Source organism: Hippocampus zosterae, chromosome 12 (assembly GCF_025434085.1).
Source record: "Hippocampus zosterae strain Florida chromosome 12, ASM2543408v3, whole genome shotgun sequence".
NCBI lineage: Eukaryota > Metazoa > Chordata > Actinopteri > Syngnathiformes > Syngnathidae > Hippocampus > Hippocampus zosterae.
Genome location: NC_067462.1, coordinates 12,042,479 through 12,067,782, shown reverse-complemented (window position 1 = coordinate 12,067,782; position 25,304 = coordinate 12,042,479). Strand labels below are relative to the sequence as shown.

Sequence of the window (25,304 nt, the reverse complement as noted above, 5' to 3'; positions counted from 1 at the left end):
TGCCATGCATGTTTTTGGAATGTGGAAGGAAGCCGGAGTACCCGGAGAAAACCCACACAGTGGAGAACATGCAAACTCCCACAGGATGGCCGGAGCTGGGATCTGCACTGTGAGGTCAACGCGCTAACTACTGGACCATCAGGCCGCCCTATTTATAATGTCAAAAAATATAAGTGTTTGTTTTTCCAATGGAGTCCTGAATTTTTATTTTCAGGTTTGCAGAATAAATGTTCTCAAAATTACTTCCAAGTAGATTTTTTTCAAACCAGTTTGGAGAAATTAAATACAGTTTGCTGTGAGATGCAACGTGAAAATAAGAAACAAAAAATACTCTCTTACTGTTGATAAAAGGTTCATGGATGTTGATATACTGTGCAAAGATAGATAGATAGATAGATAGATAGATAGATAGATAGATAGATAGATAGATAGATAGATAGATAGATAGATAGATAGATAGATAGATAGATAGATAGATAGATAGATAGATAGATAGATAGATAGATAGATAGATAGATAGATAGATAGATAGATAGATAGATAGATAGATAGATAGATAGATAGATAGATAGATTGAAGGCGGCCCGGTAGTCCAGTGGTTAGCATGTCGACTTCACAGTGCAGAAGTACCAGGTTCAATCCCAGTGTGGAGTTTGCATGTTCTCCCCGGGCCTGCCTGGGTTTTCTCCGGGTACTCCGTTTCCCTCCTACATTCCAAAAACAGGCTGATTGTACACTCTAAATTTTCCCTTAGGTGTGGGTGTGGATGGTTGTTCGTCTCTGTGTACCCTGCGATTGGCTGGCAACCAATCAAGGGTGTCTCCCGCCTACTGCCTGAAGACAGCTGGGATAGACTCCACCGCGCGACCCTAGTGAGGATCGAGCGGTTCGGAAAATAAATGAATGAATATATATATATATATATATATATATATATATATATATATATATATATATATATATATACAGTACATCAATAGGCGTTATATTTTCATGGGTTTTTTTTTAATAATACCCTTCCTCAGGTCCCTGGGATTGTTAATCTGCAAAAAAATACATATATACGGTATATATATATATATATATATGCTCCACAAAATTGCTTGTTTTTTATCCACAAAACTGCACAAAAATAAATAAATAAATATATATATATATATATATATATATATATATATATATATATATATATATATATATATATATATTTTTTTTTGAGCCTCGAATATTAATCAGGACAATATCCCTCATGTTTGGCGAAGGTTTCTCAAATAAGTCCCTTTAATTTTCCCCAGCTTTCATGGACATGCAGCAGCTGTGTTGATACCCAAGGAGAACACCCAGAAATGGCAAAAACATTAATCACAAAGTTGGCAGTTGGTTATTACTGTCGCCACAGTGAGTATCGCTACACAAAAGTACTTATGCTATATAAAACATTCTTCCCGATGTCATTAAATGTGAGGGTTGTTGAAAAGCATTTAACTGCTTGCGTGGGTGTTTGTCTGTTTACATACACGGTCGCTCCAGAAATGTGGATGGCAATTAGTTTTAACTGAATAATTAGCAAAGCACGGTGTGAACAAAGCAGAGAAATGTTGTCACGCACTACACTATATTTTTTTAAATATAGTGTAGTAGGGAAAACAAAAAAATCAAGGTATTCTACCAAATTAGTTTGTTGAGTGCTGTAATTGGAGGAAGAACTGACATTTGTCTGACAACAAGAAAAAAAAGTTTCATATGGGAAGAAAGAGAAAAGAAACAACCTTGCGGTACTTTGACATTTCTTGTGTTCTAACTTGTGAATGTGTCAGAAGAGCAACAAATTAAAGAGAACATCATGTTACTTGCAGCGTCTGGCATATGAATGCCGAGCCACTGTGATAAATGATCAGAGTGAGAATATCTTTTTTTTTTTTTTTTTACAGCCTTGATCCACTTATGAATGCTGCATTAATACATGGGCTTTAAATATTCATTAAAATACCTACATGAATTTGCAGGAGCAAGATTGTAACTTCGTGCCAAATGGTCAGTCATGAAAAAGAGCTTTAAAATATAAAATCCCATTTGTAGCATCTTATCACGGCAGGTCCGTCAAGGAGCAATAGTGGCATTGAAAAGTGATTCACTTAAAATAACTTTTTCTCTGAAAAGCGACTCAGCTGCGATGACACGCTCATGACTTTACCGAATCAGACTGCGCTTTTATATAGTACTCCATCCATCCATCTATTTTCCGAACCGCTTGTTCCTCACTAGGGTCGTGGGGGGTGCTGGAGCCTATCCCAGCCGTCTTCGGGCAGTAGGCGGGGGATACCCTGAATCAGTTGCCAGCCAATCGCAGGGCACACAGAGACGAACAACCACCCACGTCCACACTCACACCTAGGGACAATTTAGAGCGTCTAATATGCCTGCCATGCATGTTTTTGGAATGTGTGAGGAAACCGGAGCACCCGGAGAAAACCCACGCAGGCCCGGGGAGAACATGCAAACTCCACACAGGGAGGCCGGAGCTGGAATCAAACCCGGTACCTCTGCACTGTGAAGCCGACGTGCTAACCACTGGACTGCCGGGCCGCCCTATATAGTACTCGCGAGTTGTTATTTCTGGCATGCAATCATGTCAAATAGCCTCGGTTTCGAAACCAATGGAACACAAAAAGGTGGTTGCTGGATATCAAAGTGAAACCCGAGCGACTCACTGCAGCTGCACATTTCTATGACATCAAAAGCCGCAGCTGTATATTTTCACCAGAGGTCATGTTTTCTCTTCAGGTGAACTACTCCTTTCTTTTCTCATTAGGTGTAATTACCAGTGACATCTAAAAGGCAGCTGGAGAAAAACAAAAAAAGTCAAGTCAAGAAAATGTCAACAGAAAAAGGAGATCTGGATGGACAACTTTAAAAAAGAGCCCCTATCAAGGGGGGGAGGCGGAAAAAAAACATAACACTAATTCTATTACTGGAGGAAAGATTTAGTGAATACAGCCAGTGATCCAGAGTTAATAGGGGTGATGGAAGAAGGAGATCTAAGCAAAAGGCCAGCGGGCTGACAGCCCTGTGCCAGGGATTTGCGACTGCCTCTTCAAGTGCCTTGCATCTAACACCCAAAGAATAACCATGTGGCCAGCTGGAAGCAGCGAAAGACAAATAAGGCAGCTACTTGACAAGGATCCCCTGAGATAAGGCAAGCTGCAGCCATACTTTGTATTCTGAGAGGGGCAGGGCAGTTATTGTAATTGAAAACTGCTTGGGGTGCTGGAAGTCAACAAATTCAAACGACTGATAAACATGCTTGTGTTCCAAAAGCCGAGCAGCACGATTCTTTTGTCCGAATAATAACTCCGATGACTGCCTTTTTTTTCATAAATGTTGAAGAGATACCGATATGAAAATTACCGGTATACAAAGCAATTTATTCATGGTTCAGGTTTGTCTGAGGGCGGCACGGTGATGACTGGTTAGCTCGTCTGCCTCACAGTGCAGTGGTGCAAGGTTTGATTCTGGCTCTGGCCTACCAGTGTGGAGCTTGAATGTTCTCCCCATGCCAGCGTGGGTTTTCTCCAGCATGCACGACAGATTGATGAAATACTCTAAATTGTCCCTTGGTGTGAGTATGAGTGCGGGTGGTTGTTTGTCTGTGTGTGCCCTGTGATTGGATGGCAGCCAGTTCAGGATATACCACACCTACTGCGTGAAGACAGCTGGGGTAGGCTCAAGCACGCCCGCCACTATCGTGAGGACAGACGGATTAGAAAATGGATGAGTGGATGGAGGATTGTCTGAATATTAAACATCGAGAAGAAAAGAAACTATTTGTACATTCAGCAAGATATACTATCTATCGATCTATCAGATGGCCATCACATCCTTTCTGTTGTGTAGTCTTTACGATTTAGAAATGATTTATCTCAGTCTCAAATTTTTCACGACGAAAACCTGGTATTGAAACAGGGGTGTGTAGATTTTTTATAATGACGGTACATAAGTATTTAGACACTACATAACAGCTCACAATCGCTGTTGTTCTTTCACACCTCGTTCCAAAAAAAAAAAAAAAAATTAATAAAAAGAGACTTCATCGATCGTGATTTGTACACAAGGGCAGAGGCCGGCTGGAACAGACAAAAGTTTGAAGCATACAATTGTCCAAAGTATCTCGCAGCTAAGGGGCACTAAGGGACCTGCGAAGGGGTCGCGTCTAAACACTCACTGACTGACTACTTAAGAAGTGCATCTTCATCATTATAGTCCATATAGTTGAACCTGAATATGTGCATATGCTTTCTGACTGAAACCTTTGCTGACATACAAATAATTATAGCACACATCATGCAAATAACGGACCTTGCTCTTTTAAGCGCCACAAAAGGGTGACTCGGAGTGACCTGACCTTCACCTTGAACTTAAAGCTCTCGGGTGACTTATTTGTCCATACCAACGAAATGAATATATCTCCTTTGTAATACCAATAACCACTTCACAATCATGTTTAAATCGAAAAATCTTGGAATAAAATTCAGTCCACACAAATCAGCATTTACACGTTTTAACATTAATTCAACCTGACATGTGTTTCTTGGGATAAAGATGATTCAAAGTCATTGATTTAGTTTATGCATAAACTATATTTACATATGATAGCAGTTCCCAGTTTCTGTCTGAATATTTTCTCCATGGAAAATATACCCACCCACACATCTTCCACCGGGAATGGAGCAATCTACTGCAGCTTTTAACAAGTAATTTCTAAAAGGCATCTGATAATCTTCAAAATAGATTATGAGTCCAGTACTTATCTGACGTGATAAGACAGCAAAGTTATTGTTCAGAAAATTGATGCATTGCAGTTTTTTTCAAATCGTTTCCAATAATTGCCTGTTTCAGGAACGGGCAACTTAAATGATGGCGGGGGCATATTTTTTCATCAGTGCTACTCAGGGGGCCACAGACGACCAAACAAGAAATATGCGCTCGAAATATTTCAAACTTCATGAACCATTTTTCAATGCAGATATAAAAGATGCGGTATTCTAGCCCAAAAACAAAGGGCTGAAAGCAAACAACTAAATATTCACACGCTGTAATTTTCAAGTGCAAATCTAGTCAAAGTTAAAAGAAAAATTACTATCCTAGGACAGCACAAAACTGCTGAATATCAAACGAACATTAAATGCACGAACTCATTTTTGTGCATTTTTGACAAAAATCAACTCACTGAATATTGTATTCTGCATTCTGGTTATTCTGCATGTAATTCCGAATCCACAAGAGTATATTAGGCCTCCTCACATTGCAGTGTACGGTACTGTAAGACCCAGTACACTGGCACATGCCTGCCATCTATTTATGATTGGTGAAATTACAACTTAAAACTACAGTTAACCCCTGCATACAGTCGTCCCACTTCGACACCGGCAAATATTGGCAGATTTTTTTTTCAAATATTTTGGAGTTTTGCTGGTTTTGCTGAGGTCTTTCTTCCCCATTTCACACAGTTTTCCGTGGAAAACATAAATTGAGCGTTAATCAGTCTTTTATATCCATAAATAATCGTACGTATTTGAAAAACTGTCTGTGACAACTCTCTGAATGTAAAATGGTCAAATGTAGTAAGCAGTATTTGTAACTAACTATTTGATGTTTAATGGCTGCTGGTCAAAGTGAATCACACTCCCAAAATGTTAGTTTTAAACCACATTGGGGTTTAGTATTCTGGTCATGCTTGCGATGATGAGGATGCCACAACAAATCCATGCTGACGTTGCCCCTACAAAAAAAAATAATAATAATACTAAAAAGCCTTTTTAGAAGCCATCACAGGTTAGAAGTACATTTTCTTTTATCGAGAGCATTTTATTTGTCAACAACAAACATGTCACAACATTACTCATTTTTCCCCAAAAGATTTTTTTTAGCATTCTGACAAAAATACATCACAAAATGCTCTCCATTCCTTGTTTTACCACACAAAACAACTAAGAGTGGTTGAATTTAGAAATCCAAGGAACATGCCCCACTTAATAATAAGATCATGTACATTCAAAACTCCCAATTAAAAAATCATAAAGTCTTTTATTGGAATAACTCTGAAAGTTATCAAAGGTGAAATAATGTTATGCTTCAGTGAAGCTCTCTGCTTTTGTCGGGCTGGGTCTTCCAAATATGAATATGAATTAAAAGCTCATATAAGCAGCACCTTATGAGAGAAATGTAACCTGTACCACATACACACTCTCATACATTCACGTTGCCTCCTCTTGCTCTCTGCACGCAAGTTGATATCAGCGCAGAGAGCCCAGGGGGGAATAGAATATTAAATACCTTTTTTTGCAGAGAGATGATTTATTTTTTCTTAGCCCCAAGGTAATCATTTTTCAGTTTACTTTTGAAGGGTTGTTTGTAGTCTATAAACTTATCATAATTTAAGCGGACACTGCAAATCCTTGCAGTGTCGGTGCAGCAAATAAACAAGGTCATCAAGCCAAGCAGTAGTCAAAAGAATATGCATACGTGATTTGATTAAGACAGCTTTTCAAGGAACGTTTACGCTATTAGGAAGCATTATTAAAGTGAAATTGGGTGAAAACGATTAGCATAATTCTCGAGCTTACTTGAATGATTGCACAGGTGATATGAAACTATTCAAGGGCATAATGCTCTTTTGTATGATGGCATTTGCTCATGGGGGCCTATTGCTGACGGAAAGATGAAAACAATGACATACATTGGGATTTGGAAATGTTCAAAGGTTTGATATTGATAAGGTATAGGTGTAGGTGTAAGTATTAGCTTCGTTTTCTTGTCCCGTTAGCCACAGAATATAATCCCTTTTTCAACAAAGTCAATTTCTTTCGTTTGCATCTTCCTCCCTGAGACCAACTGCCCTCGTGTTTTCTCTCATTACGTCCATCAACCTTCTCTTCGGTTTGCCTTTTGCTGTCTATTCGGGCAGCACCATGCTCATGACCCTTCTGTCTCATAACTTTTTCCCCCAGAACATCAAACCTTGGCTGTCCCTCGGATGATCTCATTTCTCATCCTATCCATCCTGGCGACTTCGAAAGAACATTTTAATTTCCGCCACCTCTAGCTCTGCTTCGTGTCGTTTCTTCAGAATTACTGTCTCCAGTTCGTACATTACGGCCAGCCTCACCACTTTCATTTCAACATTCCCTTTCATCCGGGACTCTTTTATCACTTAACGGCCCTGACCTTCACCTTTTCCAACCTGCGTGGATCTCCGAACTCACTGCTGCTCAGGACTGTACTTGAAGTCCTTCCCCCTCACTATGTCCTATCCTTGTAGCCTCGCTCTTCCATCTCGACATCTCTAATTCCTCTAACTCGAATCTACATTCCTCTCCTGTTCCAGCGCACGCCTCCACCTTTCGAAATGATCCGCCACTTGCTCTCTGCAGATGACAACGCCATATGCAAACATCGTGTTCCTTGGTGATTCCAGTCTAACCTCATATGTCAGCCTATCCATCACTATTGCAAAGAGGAGATGCAATCCCTCCTCCACCTTCCATTCCTCTGTCACACCTACGACACACCTCGACACTGTTCTGCTACCCTCATACCCTCATCTCTGGTACCATTCAAACATACTGTACATCTCCTCCACTCCTCTTCCTCATGTAGTACCACTTAAATATCTTGTCTGGGTTCCCTGTCACAGGTTTTCTCCAGATTGACAAAGACACATTGCAACTCCTTCTGACCCATATTTCTCCATCAACATCCTTAAGACGAAATAATGCATCTGCTCACACACAGTTCCTGCATGTATTCTGGAAGCATTTAACAGTAATAGCGAAAAAGAGAGCAAATGTGAATATTTACTTTGCAAGTTAATTCACAGTGGTCACCTTTATATTTTCTACTTGCACTGCTAACATTTAAGCTTTGGGAAAACTGCATTCCTTAAAAAAAGCCAGGCTGAAGCCCTATAGAAGACTATAGACCGTAACCATTAAATGTTGATGACATCTTCCATGAGGGAAAAAATAAATAAAACAAAATGTGAGGTGAAATAATATAATAATCTAATAATAATTAATAAGAGACGGCAATGGACACTTCTGTTGCATGAGGGAGTTCTTTGAACAGATTCTTTGCCATATACACTGTGTTTTCAAAGACTCACTGTGCTCTACTGAATGAAATGCAATATAATCTTGTTGCCTTGGCTCCCATTAATGTGGCCGGATAGCTTTATAAAAGATTAATCCGCACATAAAGTCTCACACACTGGTACAAATTCAGTGAGAGTGAACTCATATTAGACAAACGTTTAATTTCTGGGGAACTGACGCCGATCACATTGTTGGTACTGGTAGAAGGCAAGGTACATCCTAGAGTCTAGGACCTGGGCACACTTGGTCTAGGAGCTAGACCAAGGGTGCCCAGGTCTGGTCGTCGACAGATCTCCGGTCATTACAATGCTGTTAGGGCTCAAGGTTTGCACGAGTGTGGAGGACCCAGGCAAGAGACAGTAATGACCCACGAGGCACCATGGATGGCCTTTTAAGGGGATGGCCTGAATACCGAGCACAAAGTGTTTTATTGGGCTGTTCAGGCGGATAAACGAAATGTCGAACCTTACGGTGATGCTGGCCGGGACCAGGGTTGGATGGCGGCAGCGTGCTTTGTGCTGCCAGAACGACAGATGACTGTCGAATCGGTTGGTGCTCGCAAGCTGAGACGAGCCGGTGGAGGACAGGTCATTTTCCATTTGTGTGTTTGACTGTTTGTCCCATTCAATTGCTCCATTGTGTATTCACTTCACTCGAGGATGCAGCATATCTGAACCTCAGACACGGAGCAAAAATAACAGGATCAAGTGACAACTTGTAAATACAAAATCTCCTAAATTGATGCAATTATAATATGCTCAGATCAACGAGTCTTTTGATTGACAATGATTCGAAGAGTAATTACTGTCAAAGTCCCTTTTTCATTTCCGACCAAAGCTGGCTTTGTCTCAAAATTTATCCGGTGCCATTGTTCTGTCTGAAAGGTTCCAGGCCGAATTGGGGGGGATGATGTCGACTCAGCAATTTGCTGGCTAGTGTCAGAAAACATGTCTGAGGCCTAATGGGGATGGGGGGGTGGGGCTACGAAAAAGACCCGACACTCACAATTTGCTCACCGTACCATGTTGAAAGCAATTGGTCCATTCAGAGTCGATCTTGGTATTAGTCCACTCTGGAATGTGGTACTGTGTGAAAGGGTCAGGCCAACAAGTGTAGAACGTATTGATAAGTCTCGAATTATCTTTTGCTGTCACGCAGCACTCCTCCACATTTTTTGCACCATCATTAAAAGCAATATTTAGATAGGCCGCCTAAGAAAAAAATCCTCAAAATTACAATGCACCATTTCACCGAATGTAATTGTTGTGATTAGTGGAAGTACTGTGCTTGCTTCTCTTCAACGAGCACCATCTTGGGGGTAATGGGAGATAATGAAAACCCCACTTCCGAAAGACAGGATGCAAACAATTCTGTGAGTTTTTTTTTTTGGAGGGGGGGCGCAGTTTTAAGGTTTCATTCATTTGTGAGCCTTTTGCCAAACAGCCAGTATTATACAGTGTGTGAGAATCAGCTACAGTCAAAATGCCGTATTTCAAGTCAGACTGCTGATGTTGTCTCCTAAATGCAGCTTTTTTTTTCCTCTTGGAAGTTGTCAGGTCATTTTTTGTGTCATAGATTCAGCAAAGATTTGTTTTTTTGTTGTTTTTTGCCAGATTTTGGACTAACCTTTTTCCTCCCATATCACATGAATAAAACAAATGCTTTGCCATGTGTACAGAGGCACAGGCGCATGCTCCAGATTTTTTTTTCGTGTCATTTGCGAGCAATACGTTGAAATGAACGAATCCTCTGATTGAACGTGAGCAGCTCATGAACAGATTTGTCCGCGCTGAGTCAAGCTGCCCGTGTAATACCGCCTGCGAACGCACCACCAAATGAATATGCTCCAGAGGGAAGGTGAACCCCGGGGCTCATTCATGAAAGGAATGATCGAAGAGGACTGAACAAGTCGGTGAACTAATCTTTTGAATGACTCTTTTTAATTAACTGATTGTGGTGATTCGGGACAGTGAAAAGATCCGTCGTTCCCATCAGTCGGCGACTGTAAAAGTAACACATAGCCTGTGGTAATTTGATACGAAACCACAACCACAGTATTTCAATCAATAATCAGGCTAGGATGCAATTAGTTACGTGGAAGGGTTGTGAGATTCCCGTCATATGAATTGAACAGCGAGGCGGGCTACTCATTCGTGTGATTCACAACCCCACAGTTTGTCCCACGCTGAGCCTGAATTCATGCCGTCTATCTTCTTTGTATGAAGCATTCGAGGTTGGAAATATGCATCTGTCAAACGTCCCCCATTACCCCGGCTGCTTGTCACACCTGGGGCAACTCACAACCAGCCAGAAAAAAAAAAGACAGAGTGGAGCTGTCAGCAAGAGAACCCTCAGTGGACTGAAAAGGCACCAGCTTTTCCCATCTCTCCAGCTCTAATTTCCGCAAAACTCAGATACTTTTCTGGGTCCCTTGCTGAGTGCTGGGTTAATGACAAAGACTGCATCGGGCGAGTGGCTGAGAGACGGCTTCCTTTTCCTCAAAGAGACAATTGTTTTATTTATCGCAATGAGACGCTCTCTAGTATGTCGCATTTTCATCTGAAGAAACTGAGTGCTGTTGAAGAACGCAACGTGTGGGATGCAACAAGAAATGCTGGCTTGGAGACAACCACAACGGATCCTACTTAATAAGTGAGTATATCTCAAGGCGAAGATGGTACAATATCAGTAAGATTTTATAAACCCAAACTGAAGGGAATACCACTTGCCGCACAAGAGATTTCAAGTACCAAGACTTGTTTTCTGCACACGAGACAAAGTACTATAGACTAACAAATAAGAGGCCAATGTATCTTGGTACAATACATCTCATCAGAAAAAAAAAAAAGCAAACACCAACACTTTCTGTGCAGTGGGTGTTGGATCATCATCATCCAAGCCGCAACACAGTGTTAAGTGTGGTAAAAATGTGTCCAGTGGAAGTTACGTAAAGAAGACGCCCCAGTCCCAGATGATTCCATTGTCTGCGCGTTGTCTCACCTCAACAAGCGATGTCTTTTCACATCACAGAGCTATTTCTCTCATTTCTCCCCGCAGTCCAAGAGAGCACTATAAACTCCGCCATGAATGAAATATAAGAGCACCGCTGTATTACTTATGAGACTTAATGCAACTTTGCTCTCAGCCATTTTCAGCTTTGATTTTCATGCATCAGTGTAGATTATTTTACGGCAGACGGCGGAACATTAGAAGAGCTTAGATCACAGATTACTTATCAGAAAAGACCACCTTTAATCAAACCAACAATGTTCACATTAATCATTATTGCAAAAGCCATCTTCCTGAGCCCCCGCAGATAAATTGGAGGCATTCCAGCCGGCCGACCAGACCACCAAGAACACATTAGTCAAGTGACACCACGAATTTAGCGGACAATTTCAGTTGCCCCGTTTTTTAATTTAAACTTGACTAAGTTTAAATTGGTTTTAATAAAAAGCAGAAGAGAAGAAAAAAAACACATTAACACCAATTGAATGCAAATTGAAAAGATTCAAAATCTTATGTGGCTGTTTTGGTAAATGCGATAAATATCACCGAATAACAATGTCACCTTTGTCATGGCCTAACCTTTTCCTGTGTCACACAACAGTGGACTTCTAATCATCGAATCATCCCGTTTCTCAAACCGGAAGAGTTAATGTTCCGTGCATACCGATTTACACTCGGTGTCATTTTGACTGCACGCATGTCTCCTCTCTGTGATTCTTTTTGCCTCTTTATATCCTCCAGTTCTCCCTAGCGCAATTTACAATCCAGATGAGAGAAATGCACAAAGAGGAGAATCAAATCTCGTTGCGGCAGGCAGATTGTGCACGGTTTGATTGCTGGATAAGTGAATATGAAGTCACATCCAATTAAAGTCGGCTTCATCCATAACTTGATATCTTTTCTTTTTTTCTTTTTTCTTTTTTTGGTGCTAAAGTGAATCGTAAGATCCGCTTTGAGATTGCAAGAGTCCACTCAACACCTGCTGATCTTGCACACCGACAACCTGAGCTCACGCTCTCGCAAGTCTGAACTCCCTTCAGTGCAGCAGCTTTGATGGTGCTGATTTACAGCATGTTTCCATCCCCTTCCTTCCTACGAGCCGAAGGCACTTCTCATCTTCCCTCTCACACAGTTCAAACAAGATCTCTGCGATTGTCCTTGCCACACTTCATAAGCCGCACTTGGACGCGTCACTAAAGGTACGAAACAACTTACCTCGCACTGTCCCTCTGAGCTTAACATCAAATTCATCACAGCAAAACAGCGCAGAGCAACACAGAGAAATCAATTTGTCCACACCGGCCAGTGAGCAATGAGCTTTCTAGTGTTGCGGTACCTCAATGCAAAGTGAATAAATCACAAGAGGTCTTACCTGGGATCTTGGTGATGCTGCTGCTGCCTCCGCTGCTGTTTGTAACAGATCATATCACTGCAAGTGGGACAGCATCCGAGGAGAGGAGGATGGAGAGGAGGGGAGGAGAGAGAGAGAGAAAGTGAGAGGGGGGGCAGGGAGCAGGAGGAGCTGATGAAAAAAAGAGAAAGAAAGTGTCGGTAGGCAACAAGACTGAAAAAAAAGAGAGAGAGAGGCGAGAGCAGTGGCAGCAATGCTCTCAAACAGCGCTGCGTTACACTGAAAAGGATGTACTGGCTCTGGGAGGTGCTACTACTCAGCCAAATGACATCTGCCTCTCTCTCAAAACCATTGGTTAAGAGGAATCATTTCCTAATCAGCCATTCTTGCGGTTGTCCAAGTGAACACACCCCCTCGGCCCCTTTAACGTCATGTATGTATAAACGCATGACATGCAAGTACTCGACGCAGCCTTCAAAGATCTTTACCGCTCCTCCTTTTTTTCCCTATTCTATTCTCTTATTCTCTTTAGCTCATCAGTCTCTCAAGTTGTCCCTCGTGCAATGCGTTGCCATTTTTCGAAATTATTGCAGGATAAATTTTCTTCTTCTATGCTGCTGTTCCAAAAAAAAAAGTAATTTTGAGAATTCCATAACTGCTAATTATATTAAAATAGTTTTACCGACCAGTGCAGGATGTACCTCACCTCACCCAAAGTCAGATGGGACAACCTCCGACTCACCCGAAAAACTAATTAGATAAGATGAACTGAGGTTTTCAAAATGTCGAAATCAGTGAAGATATTGACCTTCATTTGTCTTTTTTTTTGTCTCATGTTTAATTTGAATGTCTTATCCAAACATTTCATATTGTCCCAAATACTGTACAAAGTCGCAGCAAAGTAGAAATAACACAAAGTGAAGTTTGATACTTTATGTTGGACTTCATTTCCGGGACTTTTATGTTTTTCGCTGCAGTTATTCCTTGGTCTAACCACAAAAGGTTGACCTAACAAAATCACATATTACTCATCAGTCAGAGGCTATGGACAAAATTGTTCTAGCTCGCTGTGTGTGTGTGTGGGGGGGGTGGGTGGGTGTGGGTGTGTGTGAGTGGGTGTGGGTGTGTGTGTGTGGGGGGGGGGGGGGGGGGTTGGACATTGCTCCAGTGAAAAGGTTTTTGAAAAAGTGAAAACCTCTTTGAAAAGATACATAATTCATTCACTGCTTGTGAGATTAATAACCAGAGCTTGGCAGTCAGCACACGACTCTTCTATGGTTTGCATAGTGAAAGGGTGACCTTACCGTATATTAAAGCTTTTTTTTTTTTGGAGTGATCAAGTCAATGTAATAATATTATATCATGTAGTGGTATGCTGATGGCGCACTCTAAGTCACATTCTGATGGTGGACACTGCTACTCACGTGTCACAATCCTCATCAGGAGCAATTACGGAGTCACTGCCAAGCTGGAGGGCACTTGAATGGAGTCTGAGGAGGAGACAGAATTCGAATCCTTCTTCTCTAACTACCAAATCATTCCCCAACATGTATTAGCCACACACACACACACACACACGCACACACGCACACACAAAATGAGCATTCTTAAATTTGTGTCGCCAGCCATATTGTCCTGTGGGAAATAGCTGGGCGGTAGAGTGGGGCCAGCGGTCAGTGATTCTGGGTTCAGTCATAGCTCCTTCCTGTGTGGAATTTGCAAGTTCTCCATGAGTTTGAGTGGGGGTCCGGGGGGGGGGTTTATTTTTTTGGTTTTTGGACTTAGTCCTGTTTCCTCCCACATTTAAAAAAAATATGGACATTTGGTTAATTGAAGACTAAGTACATGTGAAAGTGAATGCTTGCTTCTAGGGCCCAGTGACTGATTGGCGACCAGTCCAAGGTGTACCCTGTCTCTCGTCCAAAGTCATCTGTGATGGAATCTAAGAAACGTGACAGAATATGGATGGTTGGAACACAGTATAAATGCTCACCGGCAAGTACTTGACTGATAGATAGTCTCAAAGTGACCTGTTTTTCACCTAGAACTTGACAAAAGCACCTCAATGATGCTGGATTTACACTGCAGCTCCAATTGCCATTTTATGCCAGTATCAAATACTAGTGTCATATCCAAGTATTTACTAAACACCAGCAAGCACACACATCAAAAACACATGTAAACATCCATCCATCCATTTTCCATTCCGCTTTATCCTCACAAGGGTCGCGTGGGGGTGCCGGAGTCTGTCCAAGCTGTTTTTGAGCAGTAGGCGGGGGACACCCTGAACTGGTTGCCAGCCAATCCCATGGCACACACAGACGAAAAACAGGGACAATTTAGAGTGTCTAATCAGCCTGCCATGCATGTTTTTGGAATGTGGGAGGAAACCGGAGTACCCGGAGAAAACCCATGCAGGCCCAGGGAGAACATGGAAACTCCACAAAGGGAGGCCGGAGCTGAAATTGAACCCGGTACCTCTGCACTGTGAGGTCAACGCGCAAACCACTGGACCACCGGGCCGCCCACAGGTCAACAACATAACTAAAACATGACATCACTGAGCAGAGCCAACACCAGTAAACACATTAAACGTTAAATACTGTTTAGTTTGGCCGGAAGGTAGGTAACCTGGAGATTACTCTGTTCGCTGAGATGCTACATTTTGTGTGACATAAATGCAGAAACCAAAGTGATGCGGGTAAGCAGAAGACAGTCCCTCAGTGATCCCGTGATGGCTTTAGGTCACGCTTTCAAACAGTTTACGTCACACAAAACCTTCTTTGCAACTGACACCTGACAAATTCAAACTTATTGCAAAAGTGGAGAAGGCCGAGCTCATCACTGAAGCCTCTTACCCTGTTTTCTAAATCGTCAAACCATGGTCAAATAACGAAATGAAGATTTGTTGACTGATTTTTACTGATTTGTTTACCGATGGAAAGCTCTCTCTTTCTTCACCCTGATATATGTGTAGCGTCATGGTGAAAAGGTCTCTGCTACAGGGTGACGCAAGAAGTAGGGCAGAAACAGGAAGAAAGTACCAGACAACAGGTGAAACACAGCCACATAATCTATAAATACATCACATGCAAAACACCAGGAACAAATCTATCATCCCTAGGCTGGAACGTACCCCAGCTCATCATGACAGCGTACCGATGTGTCTCCGTGCACTTAATCACATTATCAGATATAAGATTCATATCTGATTTCTACCCTGTGGTGATCCAGACTAGCAAGGACATAAATACTTCATACAGCTACGAATGCATGCCGAAACGCCTCACCTCACCGAGTCGTTCAGAAAGTCAAATCCGTTGCTTTTTGGGGAAAAAAAAAGATCTGTTTTGCGAGTGAAACCTGTTTTAAAGTGGCCAATTTTACAGCTATTTAATGTAATATATTGAGGAAAGGTGGGCGCACATGTATAGTGTTCAACAGCCTTCTGCAATTGCTGCTGATGACAATGTTTCACAAGTGTGTCTGTCGTGGTGTTTGCTCATTACGTCATGCACGCCAAACGTTCCTGATATTTAGAAATAAGGCTTACATGTCGGGAATATTTAACAAGCTCTGCCTTGCAGCTGCAAATAGATCAAGCCAGTGCAGAAAATAACAAATGACAAATGATGCATTTTCCAGTTTGCACGAGCCCTCCTCAAATAGCCCTAAACAGCATTGTTAGCGCACGGCGCCAGCAGAGTTGCCGCCTTAAATCCGCCATGTCCTGTTGGAAATAGTCTTCACTCGTGCATACGGCAAAGGAAGCGCAAATGCCGCTTCTTGGACTCATAACAGTGAGGAGCGCCATACCAACCCAGCGGGCAGTGAGCATAACATACCTGTCAACTCATACGGTTTAGCCATAGTTCATAAGGATTTTATGGTGAATCTTACTTATATGGTCGTATTGCACAAATCATTCGGATTCTGAAAATTTTTGGGTCTTTTTTCCACCAACTCCAAATGATTTGGAATTGGTGAAAAAAGTAACGCAGGAATACAACTCTGAACACAGTAATGCCACTAAGTAGAATGATGATTAGACATTAACCACACATTGTATTATGGAGATCTACCATAAATATCATTGAAAATTTCGTGGGTTTTTTCTGCCGTTATTTTGACATATACAATGCTTTGGTATGTTATAAGGATTTTTTGCTCTTTATAAGGATTTTTTTGGTAGTTTATACAGGTTGGCAATGAACAAAAAAAATACTTGGTCTTGTTTTCTTCATCTAAATTTGGTAATAAGTTTCACCTGCTATTTTTGTGAAATAAAAAGCTAATTGTCTTCATTCACTACATCAGCAAGAAATCCCAGACGATTAGTCGAACACATGAGAAGCAAAGCACTGCACATATTTCTGTTCAATATGCTTTTCAAAACAAAGACTTAGTGCCAACTATGCAGCGGATTAGAAATTTGTCCACACCACTTAGCTAAGCCAACAAACAGCTTGACACAGATAGAGCCACCATAAGACATGTCCTGTCTTGTCTTATCAATTACTGGAAATTTTAGAATAATATATATTTAGTGTGGCTCACTTTTGTTCTATTGTTGGTAAATTTTGCTGTTGTTCCCCCCAGCCCCCAGCACCAATTTATTTTATTTATTTATTTTTGCTTGCCTGCTTGTTTGTTTTGCCTGATTTCCGCTGAGATTCCAGGTCAGGCTCCTTCAAACGAAGGTGGTTTTGAACAGCAATTAACAAGTAACAGCAATTGTACTATGTGTTAGACAGCTGTCTGGCGGGAAACAATATTCCCTTAAGACGTTACTTTATTTGACGATGGCGTTTATAATGATGATGATGATTTGCACGACAGTAAACAAACTCAAACAGTATTAAAAAATATATAATGCTAATTTTGCAAAATGTGACTTCTCAAGAGTGAAAAGGAATCATAACTGTCTACATTTATCTTGCGATAAATTAAAATCAAAATGAGCTGCAGTTTTCACACGATATTAATGAGCATCCCTTCCAGATCATGGCGGCTGAAGGTGTTTTTATTTTTATTTATTTAATCTTTTTTATATGTTTCAGACGCACTAAAATATTTTCAGACATATACTAGAAGAAGCACAATCTAACATTCCAATGAATAACCCATTTGTTTTTCTTCCACTGGCAAAACACATTTTATTAAAACACACTACAAACAATTGCTTTGTGTATATGACTCATATTCATAATTTTTACATCCACTGTCTCAGTGGTGAAAAAGTAAATGTCATAAAGGTTCTGAATGATAAAGTAATATTTATGAGTTGCTCTCATCTTGTTTCTGATATTTGCGAGGTATAAAACAATGTTTTCAACAATCTTGTGATGCCATCGATCAGAACAATAGATTTATATTTTACATTCCGTGAAGCGCAATATGAAATCTAATGATTAATATTGACACCCTAATTTGACTGCCGCACATATTGTGAATTGGAATGATTTCGTGAAAGAGATATCTTCGCTGACAAACTACAACAATCCTCTTCTTTTAAGCACGGCAGTATAAAACAGAGTTTCATTGATCGGTTCTTTGAATATTTTTAACAAGACATGCAGGAGGACATGAACAATTAAATTCTCAAGCACAGGTGTCAAACACAAGGCCCGGGGGCCAGATGCGGCCCGCCAGGTCATTTTATGTGGCTGGCAAAAGCAAATGGTGTGTGTCAGCTTGCTACAATCTATACCAGAATGTGAAATTGTCATGTGTAATAAATAATGTTTTGATTTAGCAATAATTTTGTTACCCAGTTTATACTCACTTGAACAATAATTGAACTATTATAATTGATTTCACTGATTTCAAAACAAGTAATCTATTAATTTGTTGTGTACAAGTATTAATGTTGTGGTTTCACTGTGATAACGGCCCTCTGAGGGAAGACATAACTCCAAACTGGCCCGTGACTAAAATGAGTTTGACACCCTGTTCTAGAGGATACAGGCACTGCTGAATATGGTCACTTCCTGTAAAACCCGGCATTGGAAATCCGACTGAGCTGTCAAATTCAGGACCACAAAATATGACAGGCTGCTGTCAGTGAATATATTCTCATGTTGGAATTTAGTTTTTCTATCTCTTTGAAATCTTGTCTCTCAACTGTATTGCCGTGTGAGGGTTACTGGCTCGGCTGTCTTGTGCTCATTTAAAGAGATTGGTGGATGGCAAATTTGATTTGCTCCTTTAGAATGGGCAGATTATAGACATTTCCTAGGAGTGATTTTGACGGAGGAAATGAACAAAAAACCATGACACCAATTTATCAATGATGACACCCATTGATTAATCTTCCTAGTGTGTGAAGTCACTTCTGATGTTGCCATGGCCATTTGATTTCTGTTTTATTATGTGGCTGGAAATAGACTGACTTTGTATCGAGTCCCATTGTGGGAGTGAATGAATTACAAATGATGTATGATATCATTGCTGTCATTATCATTGTTTGGGTATGTTTATTTTTTAAAATATGTTTCTTCTTAGAGCTGTTTGACCTGGACAAAATTGTGTATCTCAGTATAGGTAGGTCACTTTATAGACCGATAACGTTTTAAAATGAATGATCTTTTCTCCATTTATTCATACAACACCTATTTTAGAGAGAAAAGAATGACATGTAATAAAATATTAGTAAAAATGCAAGAAACAACGACTGTATGCAGTGAAAAAATACCATTCAATATATCTACACTGAAAAGAATGGTGTGTTGAATTTGCTCAATTTTATTTTGTCAAAATAGATTGTAAAAAGAATGTATCTGGATCCAGTCGGTGTATAATCCACTCAAATAATATATTTACAAAATAAAATGGTATGGTTGTGACCATTGTTACCTACATGTTCAAATTGTATTTTACAGAAACCTTGAATGAAAAAAGCTTTTGGCTCTTTCATGTCCCCGATAATACACTACTTTTTACAATACAATACAATACATTCTGATTTATATAGCGCTTTCACAACAGCGGCAGCTGTAACAAAGCGCTTTACAAAACAGTTAACATAAAGTAAAATAATAAACACAACACCTAACATAAAACACGGACAGTCGTGCAGTCCTAACCACTTTTCCGTCACACGCTTTGTTGTTTGAAGCGGTTTGAGATGAAAGAGGAGAGAATCAAAGTGTCCTTTAACCAGTGGATCAGAGACGTCATGCTCAAAATGTGCACACGTCGGCTACAAGCTAAGTTTCAAAGTCAACAAGAAGCTGTAGCATCCATTAATGAAAAAAGAGATTGGTTCACTTCTCCTGTCCCATGGAAATCCATTTCAATTCCAAGCGGCGACTCACGGTTCCAAATACGCATCGGCGCTCTTCGCCAATGCTCCTCTCTCCTCATCCTCAACTTCAGCGGCCATCCATCCAGCCGCACCGACGCCAACTGTCCAACAGCGCTGACATAGCCACTGAACAAATCGGGGTTGTGAAAAATGCTGCCCATTACTTTTTTTATTTTTTTTTTATATTATTTTTTTATAAACTACTTTTGTTTGATCCATTTCCAACTCTCCGATTGTGGCATAATTGGCTGAGCTTGTGATATCTCTGTGGAGCTCTTGTCTTTCTCTTCTGACATCCCCCTGCCAACACATACTTCTTTTATTTTTAAGAAAAATACAACCAAGCATAATTGGATCTTTTTCACAATGCCCAGTTGCTGCTTCCTAGCTTTCAAATAAATCTTCCATTGATGAGGTAACACTACGTGGCCTGTAAATGCCTCTGAGTAATACTATCTTGCAATTACCACATTGATTTAATTGGGAAATGGTAATCAGTCAATCAAAAAGAGTTTCCTAAGGCAGCAAGTTTTCCCATCTATTAAGTAAATCACACCTTCTCTTTTGTCCCCTTCTATGTACTTTGAAAGTCACACTGCAATAACAATGCCAGGCATCCATTCTTGAGGCCTTTTCTATTGAGCGATAACAAACAAGGAGACAACTTACACTATATCTCAATGATGAGGGACAAACTGAAACGCTACAGCCCGAATCCAAATGTACCGATGGCAGCAATCAAATAAATTCACCTGGTGTAGGGGGGTGGTGGTGGGGTGTATAGTGGCTCAGAGCAGCTCCGCCTCTGCATAGTCTTTAACATTCAAGATATTTCACTCGTACTCCAGCCGGTGTCTATCTGATTATGCGTTTTATTTGAAACTGTCGTTTCTGAACCCTAATCAGGGCTTTTCATCAGGTTGCCTTTCTATTTGCTATTGAAGTAATTAACCTCGTCCATCAGTGTCAGCCGACATAAGCCTTCACCGGCATCACTTTAAGTGGCAGCAGTTAAATTCTTACAACATATTAAACCACCTACAATTAGAAGCCACCATTTTCGTCTTAGCTGCAAGTAGTGTATCATCTAATTTCAAAATAGACATTTTCAACTGACATCTAACACTGATATGACCAATCAAACTCAAGTCGGACACTGACTTTCTCAAAATGTGCGGCGTGGACATTAACGTTGCCGTTTTTACATATTGAGCCTTTGCTTAAGTTGTCTACTTTCATTTTAAAATATGAACAAATAACAAAGCCATACAGGTGCCACACCACATTCCCTTTGTGACTTCTACACTAGTTTATGTAGCATATTGCTACATTGATCGGAGTCGCTTTATGTTCTGTTATTTTTGTATAGAACAAGATATAAACTAATGGAATGCAAAGCAAGGCAGACATACAGTAAGTTGCATACCTGCATCTCCACCATGACAGCAATAATAGTCAAGGACAATATAGTTAAAGAGGTTGGCTATTGAAGAGGGTCATCATACCATCAACATCAATGCCCTGCATTACTAATCTCTCCCCTATGTTCCATAGGACTCATTTCAAGGGGTGTGATGAAAACTTGGCTGCAGATAGACAGTGAGTCATTGCAGGCTTGGAAGTGTTATCCATTACAGCTGAGAGCTCAAGCAGCAGGGCACCCTCACCCAGAAAGGCCGTTTTACATTTAAACAAGTACTTCTTTAATGTCAAAACCCCTTCACCTCACGGCCGGGTTAAGAGTCTTTTAATCAGTTGTTGGTCGCCACAGCCATGAGTGATGGGTTTCAGAACACATGCCAGTTGTGTTTAGACAAGTACTATAAAACACTCAAAACTCTCTAACAGGAGGTCTCATTCCATTTCACATATCATTTTCCCGTACATTGAAATCAGCTCGCAATCACAATCCCTAGCTAATGAATTCAATCCATCATTGAAAATAACCTGTTTTACTTTTTCCCATCTTGATTCGGCAAGGCCTTTCATATTCATTGTAGTTTCAATCACATGAAAAAGACATCACTTTTATGAAAATATGAAAACAGATGAGAGCATAATATTACATACAGTTAAAACTGGCGGCTAGGGGTTGTTGACCCCTGGATTACATCACTGCATTTTGCAGATGATATGCTTCTGTTGGCTTCACCTTATTGCGATCTTACACCCTCACACAAGTGTGAAGCAGTTGTAATGAAAATCATTTCCAAATATTTGGCCATGGTCCCCAGGATACTTGAACTCCTCTACTTGGAGGAGGTTCTTATCCCAGACTCGGAGACAGGATTCCATCCTTTTCAGATGGAGGACCATGGCCTCAGATTTGGAGATGCCGACTCATTCCAACGGCTTTAGCCGAACCGCACCAGTGAGAGCTGAAGATTGCGATTTGATGAAGCCAACAGAACCACATGAAATGCAAAAAGCAGGGATCTCATTCTGAGGGTGTCCCTTAGAGATAAGGTGAGAAGCTCAGTCATCCAAGAGGGGCTCAGAGTCAAGCCGCTTCACCTCTATGTTGAGATAGAATCAGATTCCACAAGCCTAGACACAGATAAGAGTTGACAAAAATGTTTATCAACAAAATAAAAAATGAAAGACCAAAAATATTTGCAAAAGGAATGAACAAAAGGCAAATCACAGAACAACAAATAAATCCGAGAAACGTGTAGTACAATCCAAGAATTATTATCAACAAGAACTACTTACATGCAAAATACTAGTAAAATGTGATGAAAGAAATATAATGCAAAAAAACATGAACATCTAGAAAATACAGGTACTTGGAACAAGAGTTGTGACTAAGGCTGAATTGTCTGACACCAAGTTGTTGGTGCGGCAAAGCTTTTAAAGGCAGCTAGATCACAAGGAGATTTGTGACAGGTGTGGCTCTGGAGGGAACGACCAACCTCCATTCCCACCAGAGACTGAAATACAAACAGGACAGGATCATGACAAGAATGAAGCATAAATTCTTACCTATATGTAGCTTAACAAGGTGCAATAACATGACAGAACATGTACATTTTTTTGGGAGTCACAACTGAAAGAGTAAGAATTATGATTCAATCAATAAATGAGAACTTACTACTATGCGGCAAATGATTGCCTTTGAATGTTGTGGCATTTCTAACAACATATGATGACAAATAGCTTAATAGAATATACTATTTTTTTTTGTCTTTTTTTACACTAAATTCCTGGGCTTTCTGTTTCTTGTCTTTGTGGTTAGGCCAATTTGCTCGATGTTTGGTGCCAATGTAAAATCTTTACGGCTTGATGCTATCATGTCACAAACTCGACATGCAATATGTCACTCGTAATCTATAGTCACTGTCAAACCAACGTAGTATCGAATTTATTTTAAAAGCAGATCATTTTCAAGCTTTCATAGCCTACAAGCTTATGGGCTATTTGTTTGTCCTGCGGTATGTGCTCTTGAGCTTCACATTCACTGGGCTGTCAATCTCACCTTTGCTGGCACTGACCATGCAGGGGCTGTTCCATCAATCCACCATCTCTATGGAGACAAAGAGCGACAGGTGGAGGAGAAAATGAGCCGATGTCACATGGTGCAAAAACATGACAGAACACGCGATCTGTAAAAGCGCACATGGGATTAATGCATACAGAGAATTGAATGAAATGACTGTGATGGATTTCTACATTTCCAACAACCTTTGTAATTACGTGAAGGACAGACAAAATGCAATCTTTTTATATCTTGTCATTTCAGTGGGCCTTCCGAGAGTATATAGTACGCATGCATGTGCAATATGTTACATAAACTAGTGTAGATTTCCCGCGACACAGCACTCACTCTCTTTCTCAAACTGTGGTGACAGATTACACCTTAGGTGTGACACTTGCCACCTCGTGCAAATCATCATTAGCATTAGGAGGAAAGACATAGAAAAAGTAGCAGTTAAGTCATGGCAACTCATAGCTGAAAAACAAATGCATTCGGTATTGGTGGGGGGACTTAAATTCATGAAATGGCCTCCTACTGCTTCTTCAGTCTGCAGAGGCAATTTCCTGAGGAAACGGATGGTAGTAAATATAGTTAATGCGCTGAGGCAGCATTAATACAGCCACATGCTGTTAAAAGGAAACATGAGATACCGGGGTGATTCTTCAAACAATTGAGGTGAGACTTCCCGAGCTATAAACTAGTCTTGGACTGGACTCACAAATGATCCATCAAGTATTCAACATGAGAAAAGCAATTATGAACAAAATGAACCATCAGGGATTTTGTAGTTTGAATGGCCTGAACTCCTCGATTTTTGCAATTTGTGCCAATAATTGAACAAAATATGTCAGGTTTGGTCAGTTTTAAATGATGCTCAGAGTAGAACTCTTGGAGGACCAGAGAAAGAACACAGATGAAAGTGAGTGCCTGGGGTAGGAAGAGCACTTAATGATTCCGCTGGCTCTCCTCAATAGTCTGGAGGCGTAGGTATCTCTGAGCGCCCACACTGGCGCTTTTGCCGGCAACTGCTGAATTAACTCATGCAACAGGAGTCGGGTAGAAGTCTGTGAAGGAGCTGGGATTTGCATCGTTTCCTGAGGAAGTACAGTTTTTTGATGTGTTTCATCAATTGATGAGAGATGATGGGGGACCAGTTGAGATCTGGTGAGAGTGGCGTGCTCAGTGGTCTTGGATTTCCTGAAGTCCACGATCATCTCTTTCATCTTGGCTGTGTTCAGGTTCAGGTTGTCGATTTCAAACCAAGCTTTAGGCTGACTCCTTGCTTCCCGTGATGCGTCATCCAAGTGTGCTCTCGTTAGCAAGTTTGACAATGGCGTGAATGAAGTGAATGGGAAAGCAGCCATGAGTAAAAAGGAAGTGGAGTAGGGGGACTTACGTCACACCTCTTAAGTGTCCCTTTGTTCAGTAATGAGAGTGAAAAAGGTGTTTGTTTTCCTGGCATTCTGGGGTCTGTGCACCGTGAGTTACTGAAGCCCATTTTGCTCAACTTTGGAACCAGTTTATCAGGTAGAACTGTGTTAAATGCAGAGCTGGAAACCATTCACAGCAACCTCATATAGGTGTTAGCATTATCTCGCCGTATGAGAGCTCTGCGGATCTCAACAAATCATCTTTTGTTAATCAGTTTATCTTGACCAGTGGGCATCACGGTCATATGTAAAAGTGTCCTAGATGTGAGAGAGAATGAGTCTCTCTAGACATTTCGTGATTATGGGTGTTGGGAGCGAATGGGTGATTCAGGTGTCTCAGTGTGTTCTTCTTGGGTACTGGGTAAATGGTAAGTGTTTTAATGGTGGTGCTGACTACAGACTGAAGTAACCCGAGTTTAAAGGTGTTGGTGAAAACAGCTGTTCAGTGGTCTGCGTGCGCTTTACATTAAGTTCTCTTCCAATCACCCCATATGAACCCGCTGCTTTCGTTGCGTTGCCCCTGTGCAATATGGCTTGTACCTGGTGTCGCTGCACTTATATCGGGGAGTGGTCCCGCTTTGAA

General features: G+C 40.8%; 1 protein-coding gene and 1 long non-coding RNA gene across 4 annotated transcripts in view; one reads left to right on the top strand and one right to left on the bottom strand.

Annotated features, from left to right (window-relative positions):
• thsd7ba (thrombospondin, type I, domain containing 7Ba) overlaps positions 1-12,806 on the bottom strand; it is a 160,040-nt gene extending 147,234 nt beyond the window's left edge. For 2 of the 3 annotated variants that reach the window (XM_052081427.1, XM_052081429.1), the window contains exon 1: positions 12,532-12,806. The gene's annotated coding sequence lies outside the window, so the exon portion shown is untranslated. The remainder of the gene's footprint in view (positions 1-12,531) is intronic. The other variant, XM_052081430.1, reaches the window with a different exon arrangement.
• The window catches only part of LOC127611181 (uncharacterized), a 124,461-nt gene that overhangs the window by 1,010 nt on the left and 98,147 nt on the right, over positions 1-25,304 (top strand). The gene's annotated exons all lie outside the window — the stretch shown is intronic.